The 6,334-nt window shown below is 49.6% G+C and overlaps 1 long non-coding RNA gene across 2 annotated transcripts; it reads right to left on the bottom strand.

Moving 5' to 3' along the window:
- Positions 1 to 661: 661 nt before the first annotated feature.
- Positions 662 to 4,583, bottom strand: LOC113632877 (uncharacterized). Of its 2 annotated transcripts, XR_003437981.1 has the most exons (3): positions 4,259 to 4,583; positions 3,611 to 3,766; positions 662 to 854 (listed from the first exon to the last, which is right to left on the bottom strand). It is a non-coding gene; the product is annotated as an uncharacterized LOC113632877 (long non-coding RNA). The 2 variants fall into 2 exon arrangements; XR_003437980.1 differs by having other exon boundaries at positions 3,611 to 4,580.
- Positions 4,584 to 6,334: the final 1,751 nt, after the last annotated feature.

Genomic DNA, 6,334 nt, shown 5'->3' with positions numbered 1-6,334 from the left:
GACACGGGTTCGATCCCTGGTCTGGGAAGATACCACATGCCGCGGAGCAACTAAGCCCATGAGCCACAACTACTGAGCCCACGTGCCTAGAGCCCGTGCTCCGCAACAAGAGAAGCCACTGCAATGAGAAGCCCGCGCACCGCAGCGAAGAGCAGCCCCCACTCGCCGCAACTAGAGAAAGCCCGCGTGCAGCAACAAAGACCCAACACGGCCAAAAACTAAAAAATTAATTAAGAAAAAAAAAAGGGAGAGGACCCCTAGAAGGCAGCCAGGGGTCTTGTATTATAATTTTTGCCTTATGCCCAGAAGGAAGGAGGCTGGGCTCCCTCCCTGGGGGAAAGAGTAGGAGTGACCAGTAGCTGCAACATGGCCTCCCTCTTTCATTGACTGTCCATGGAAAGGCCACTCAGCCTGGCCCAGTGCTGTGGCGGAGGGCGGGTCGTCACACAGTCCCTGCCGTGTGGTCCTCAGCCTGGCAGGCAGGCCTAGTGAATGGAAACAGCCCAGTGTGGGAAGTACAGGCATCAAGGGCACAGTGACAAGAGATTGACTCAGGTGGGGATGAGGGTTGCTGACACTTCAGAGAAGAAAACATTTGAAGTGGGTCTCAAAGGGTAATCTCCAAACTCCACTGCAAGTGACAAACCCAATTCAAACTGGCTTAAACAGAAAAGGACATTTATTAGCATTAGCAGCTTAACAGTTCCAGGGTAGGGCTCCTTCCAGGCACTCACTATCAGGAATGTGTCTGGAACCATCTTGGCTCAGCCTTCCTGGGTGGTGGCTTCATTCTCAGGCAGGTTCTCCACTCGTGTAGTGGCGGCAGCAGCTACGGGCAGCTCCAGGCTTGCATTCTGTAATTCAGCATCGGAAGCAGAGAAAGAAAGTGCCTCTTTCCCAGTGATTCCAAAGTCTCAGCTGATTCTCAGTGGAGCAGCTTGAATGAGGTGCTCTTCCCTGACCCGGTCCGTGTAGTGAGGGAGAAGAGCTCATTCTGATATATGCCTGCCGGGCCTGGGTCATCTGCCTGCTCCCCGCCAGGCAGAAGCAGGAACCACACCTGATTGCAAGGACCAGGACTGCGAACGGATAATTTCCCCCCAATCAGAGTGCTGCCTGCAGAAGAAAGGGAGTAAGTGTTGCAATCTGCAACCACAGAGCTCCTCGGCAGACTAAGAGTTTTCCCAAAAGAGAAGCGCCTTGTAGGTAGAAGGAATGGCAGGTGCAAGGCTTAAAGGCAAGGAGAGGTTTAGTTTGGAGTCAGGCTACCTGCCAAGGGGTTTAGATTCATCACCTAGGACAGAAGTTCCCAAAGAACAGATACCACGTCATGTATGACTTATCTTGGGTTTGGCACAATCCTGTGAACACACCTAGATTGGACACCTCCCTGCGAATTAAGTTAAAGAAAAATGAAAGCACCACAATAATTTGTTCACTCTGTCAGTAGTAACTGCGGTTCCAAGAAGCTGACACCAAGAAGCCGACAGATAAGATAAGCATTGTGATAGGTGCAATTACCAGCTTTACAACTGTGACAACACGCCTTCCTCTAGCAAGTTGGAGCACATGTGAGAGTGACGCCCCAGACATAGCCCAGATGCAGCCGAGGACACGTCCTTTTGAGAAGTAACCAAGAATGCTTTGCACCCCTTGCTCACCTCCTGTGGGAAGTGCAGTGCCCTCCAGGAGATACCTGACAATTACAGGAAGCTAACTTTGAACAAGTGCCTCCACTGGACTCTCCTTTCATTCATTTCATCATTCGACCAATATTCACTTAATGCCTATATGCCAGGCTCTCTGCCAGGCACTTGAGATATAGCAGGAGCAAAAAGACCAAAATCCTTGCTCTTACGGAGCTTGCATTCTAGAGGGGAAGAAAGGACAACGCATGGAACAGATCTGTAAAATTAGAAGGGGATAAGTGCAAGGAAACTCAAGCAGAGAAGGGGGAGTGGGAGAGTTGAGTGTGCAGTTTGCAGTGTCAAATGGGCGGGTGAGGGAAGGTCTCCCTGAAGAGGCAACGTTGGAGCAGAGACCTGAAGGAGGTCTCTGAGGGAGTGACTGTGGAGATCCGGGCAGACGGAACAGCAAGTCAAAGCATGGAGGAAGAGGATGGTTAGTGGGACCAGAGAGGAGTGGGCAGGAGGAGAAGAGGAGAAGATAGGCGTACTTGCATCTCTCCGCCTTCAGATGTTCTCGATTTTTCTCAGCTCCACAAGGACAGAGACAAGGAAGTTGGCACCACCCTCTCCTTTCTTTTCTTTTTTTTTTTTTTTTTGGCTGCACCGTGTGGCATGCAAGATCTTAGTTCCCCTGCAGTGGAAGTACAGAGCTCTAACCGCTGGACCACCAGGGAATTCCCAGGCACCTTCTCCTTGTTTCCTCCCTGCAAAAAGCATCTGTGTGAGCAGCTCTCCTAAAGGATGGGGCAATCAGGGGGAATTACATCGTAGCAAAGCAGACAAATGATTCTCAAAAGCCCTGCAGCACGTCACCCCTGGGAACATCTCACTGACCTTTCTAGGAAGGTCCCATCTCCTGCCTTGGTTCCCAGCATGCTCTCCTCCCCTCCACCTGCCTTGCAATCCCCTCACTTTTCTCCCCAGAGCTTTCCCCTAGTGTCTGCCTCCAGACCCTACCTTTGTACATCTTTAGACAGGTCCTGGTCTCTGCAAAACTATGGGCTACCCACTGGGGGTGGGGCATCTCTCTTCTTCATTATCCAGAAACTCCAGCAGAGACTTGGAAATTTTTCTGTCTCCTTTCTCTCTCCTCGTCTCCATCCATGGATGAAAACTGGGCAGAAGTGTACTTTCCCACCAACACCAATGGTGCCTATACACCCACCAACTTTTGTCTCTCCCTTTCTCTCTCACACACACTTTGCAATATGTGTCAGTTTTCTCTCTAAATAGCAATTGTTGTCATCTTCATAAATAATCTTTTTTTTTTAAAGGAAAAGCGAGTGTGAGTAGCCCAACTCCAGAGGGCTTCATTTACTTAGTACCCTGGAGTTGTGCAGCACATGACTTGCACAGATGTACGAGGCAGTTTTCATCATCTTAGGAGACATAGGCAGGAAAATAGGTCCTTGCACCTCTGCTCCTCGTCCTTTGCTAAAATAAGAAATGTGGGACTTCCCTGGTGGCGCAGTGGTTAAGAATCCGCCTGCCAGTGCAGGGGACACGGGTTCGAGCCCTGGTCCGGGAAGATCCCACATGCCGTGGAGCAACTAAGCCCGTGAGCCACAACTACTGAGCCCGTGTGCCGCAACTAGTGAGGCTGCGCTCTAGAGCCCGTGTACCACAGCTACTGAAGCCCGCGCACCTACAGCCCGTGCTCCACAACAAGAGAAGCCACCGCAATGAGAAGCCTGTGCACCGCAATGAAGAGTAGCCCCCACTCAACGCAATTAGAGAAAGCCCGCCTGAGCGCAGCAGCAGACCCAACTCAGCCTAAATAAATAAATTTATTTTAAAAATAAATAAAATAAGGAATGCCTTTCTTCTCCTTTTTTTTTTTTTTTTTGCCACACCGCTTGTGGATCTTAGTTCCCCAACCAGGGATTGAACTGCCCTCGGTAGTGAAAGCACGGAGTCCTAACCTCTGGACCGACAGGGAATTCCCAGGAATGCCTTTCTTTGGTTAGATGGGAGGGAGTAGAGGACTTTGATGTGATTTTCTCTTGAACAGGGAAGCCTTCCCTTTCTTTTCTCCTTTCGTCTCTGCTTCTCCGTCAGGCAACTCCAGGAGCATCTTCCTAAACAAGAAGGTCACATTCTTTACATTCTTTGAAGGGCAGATCTCAGGCTTATCAGGGGCCAAAAGCCACCATTATTAGCTGTAAATCCTTATGTATGAAGGGGAGAGGAGGAGAAGAGAAAGGAGGAAGGGGCAGAGGGGCTTGCCTTCTTCTTGTCCCAAGGCCATTCCTGTTCCCACCTTGTTGGCCTCTGCATTTATAGGTTCTCTGTGCTCCAAGGAAGAACACACTTGAATAGCTGCTTGGTGCTGGGTATCCCCTCCTTTCCTATCTCCTTGCTTACTTTCCAGCTTAGTTATGATTTGTTCTCTCCTCCCTCTCTCTGTCTTCTCTTTCTCTCTTTGTTTCTTTCCTTCCTTCCTTTCTTTCTTTCTCCCTCACCCCCTCTTTCTTTTCTTTTCTTTTAAGGTATTTTCTTCTGTCATGTCCATGTGCCCCAGAGAGGGGGCTTAGAGGCATGGCTTCAGATCCCCATAGGCAGGACCTTACCCAGTCATCCTGGGGAAATGAAGAGCAGGCATGTCTCTTTCCCAAAGGACCAGAATTCACCCTGGGCTGGCTTCTTCTGCTGGCTTGTGGTGACATGCTGTGACTAAGCCAGGGTCATGATGAATCACCCACAGCAGGGAAGTTATCCTTGCTCCCCAACCCTTTCCAGAGTAGGCCCAGGGGTGTGTGAAGTGGGTCTGGAATAGGTGTGTTATTCATATAAGACCATAAAACCCAGGGCTGACTGATTAAAAAATCTATTTCTGCCATCCTTTCCCCACCCCCATCTCTTGCCATTCCTATCCCAGAAGCCTGAGGATAGAGCAGAGTGACCATAGTTCTCTTCTCCTCCCAGGATTTGAATCCCGGCTCCCAACTCAGTGGCTATGTGTATCTGGACAAGTCACCTAACTCTCTGGCTTCATCTGTAGAATGGGACCAACCCATAAGGTTGTTGAGAGGATTAAAAGAAATGATCTATCTAAGGGCAGTTAGCTCTATGTCTGGCAAGTAGTATTCCCTGAATAAATGTTAGCTGTTTTTTTTTAAATTTATTTATTTGCTTTTTTTTTTTTTTTTTTTGGCTGTGTTGGGTCTTCATTGCTCTGTGCCGACTTTCTCTAGTTGCGGCAAGTGGGGGCTACTCTTTGTTGCAGTGCGTGGGCTTCTCATTGTGGTGGCTTCTCTTGTTGCGGAGCACGGGCTCTAGGCGCACGGGCTTCAGTAGTTGTGGCACTCAGGCTCAGTAGTTCTGGCTCACAGGCTCTAGAGCGCAGGTCAGTAGTTGTGGCGCACGGGCTTAGTTGCTCCACGGCATGTGGGATCTTCCTGTACCAGGACTCGAACCCATGTCCCCTGCACTGGCAGGCGGACTCTTAACCACTGCGCCACCAGGGAAGCCCTGTTAGCTGTTATTATGAAATGATTATGGAGTGTGTCCTACACTAGATGCCTGGCCTTTGAGGAGATCTAGCATGGAATGCAGACGTGTAAATGAAAGATTACAGTATAAGAGGTAAGAACTCTAATAGAGATAATATGGACATTGTGCTGTAGATGCAGAGAGGGAGTGATGTGATGGTCAAGAAAGGGGAGGCATTTGAGTTTGAGATCCCAAAAGGAGTGAAGGGTATTCCAGAAAGAAGAAACACAAGATTCATGTAGGAGCGGTGAAGATGAGACTGTGGCCTGGTTTCATACTGTGAGATAAACTGTGAGTTCTAACACCTGGAGACTGTTAAAAGTTTTACACAGGGTAGCAGCAGACTCAGAGCTATAATTTAGAAAGTGCAAACTGGCAGATGTGTGTTATGCGATTAGGGGCAGCAAGAGTATAGAACACCAGTGAGCAGGCTGTCACAGGAATACAGATATAGATATGGGATGCAGAGATAGAAATGATCTTGATGGCAGGGAAAGCAGAGAATACCCATGACCACAATTAGAGTTTAGAGGATCTGGGCAGATGACTGCGAGCCTCAACGGAGAGGAGAACTCCATACTTCCACCTGGCTTGGCACACTCTGTTCCCTTTGTCTTGAATGCTCTTCCCCGATTGCCATTCAATATTCAGCTCAAGCCACCTCCTCTGGGAAGCCCTCTTGGATTCCTCTACAGAGTGGATTAGGGGGCCCTGCTCTGTATTCCTAGAGCCCCTTGTCCCTTCCCCATCGTGTCACTTGTTATTCCTTCGTCATTGACTGTTTCCTGGTTCCTCCTACTGTTCTGAGAATTCGGTGAGGAAAGGGCCCAGCCTTGATGACCTTTGCACCAGCAGGACAAATGTGGTCAACTGTTTGCTGAATGAATCAATGAAAACAAGAACTTTAGCAGGCCTGGGGAGAAGCTGGAGGAACCATCAGAAAAAGACTGTCTCAGGGAACTCAGGCCCTGGGGCCACATCACCTTTTTACTCTAATTTTGTCTCCTAGTCACTGCCTAGAAACCTGGGCCTTCCAGGAACTTGAAACCCGGAGAAGCGAAGAACCGTGTGGCCAACAGTGGACTCGTAGCGGAGGCCCCGCCCCTCGGCCTTAGACTCCGCCTCTCCACCCTCTGCAGTCCCGATCCCCGCCA

The sequence above is a fragment of the Aethalodelphis obliquidens genome, unplaced genomic scaffold, assembly GCF_003676395.1.
Source record: "Aethalodelphis obliquidens isolate GAN/ISIS:26980383/991018 unplaced genomic scaffold, ASM367639v1 scaffold38, whole genome shotgun sequence".
Lineage (NCBI taxonomy): Eukaryota > Metazoa > Chordata > Mammalia > Artiodactyla > Delphinidae > Aethalodelphis > Aethalodelphis obliquidens.
This window is presented reverse-complemented; position numbering and strand designations above follow the sequence as displayed.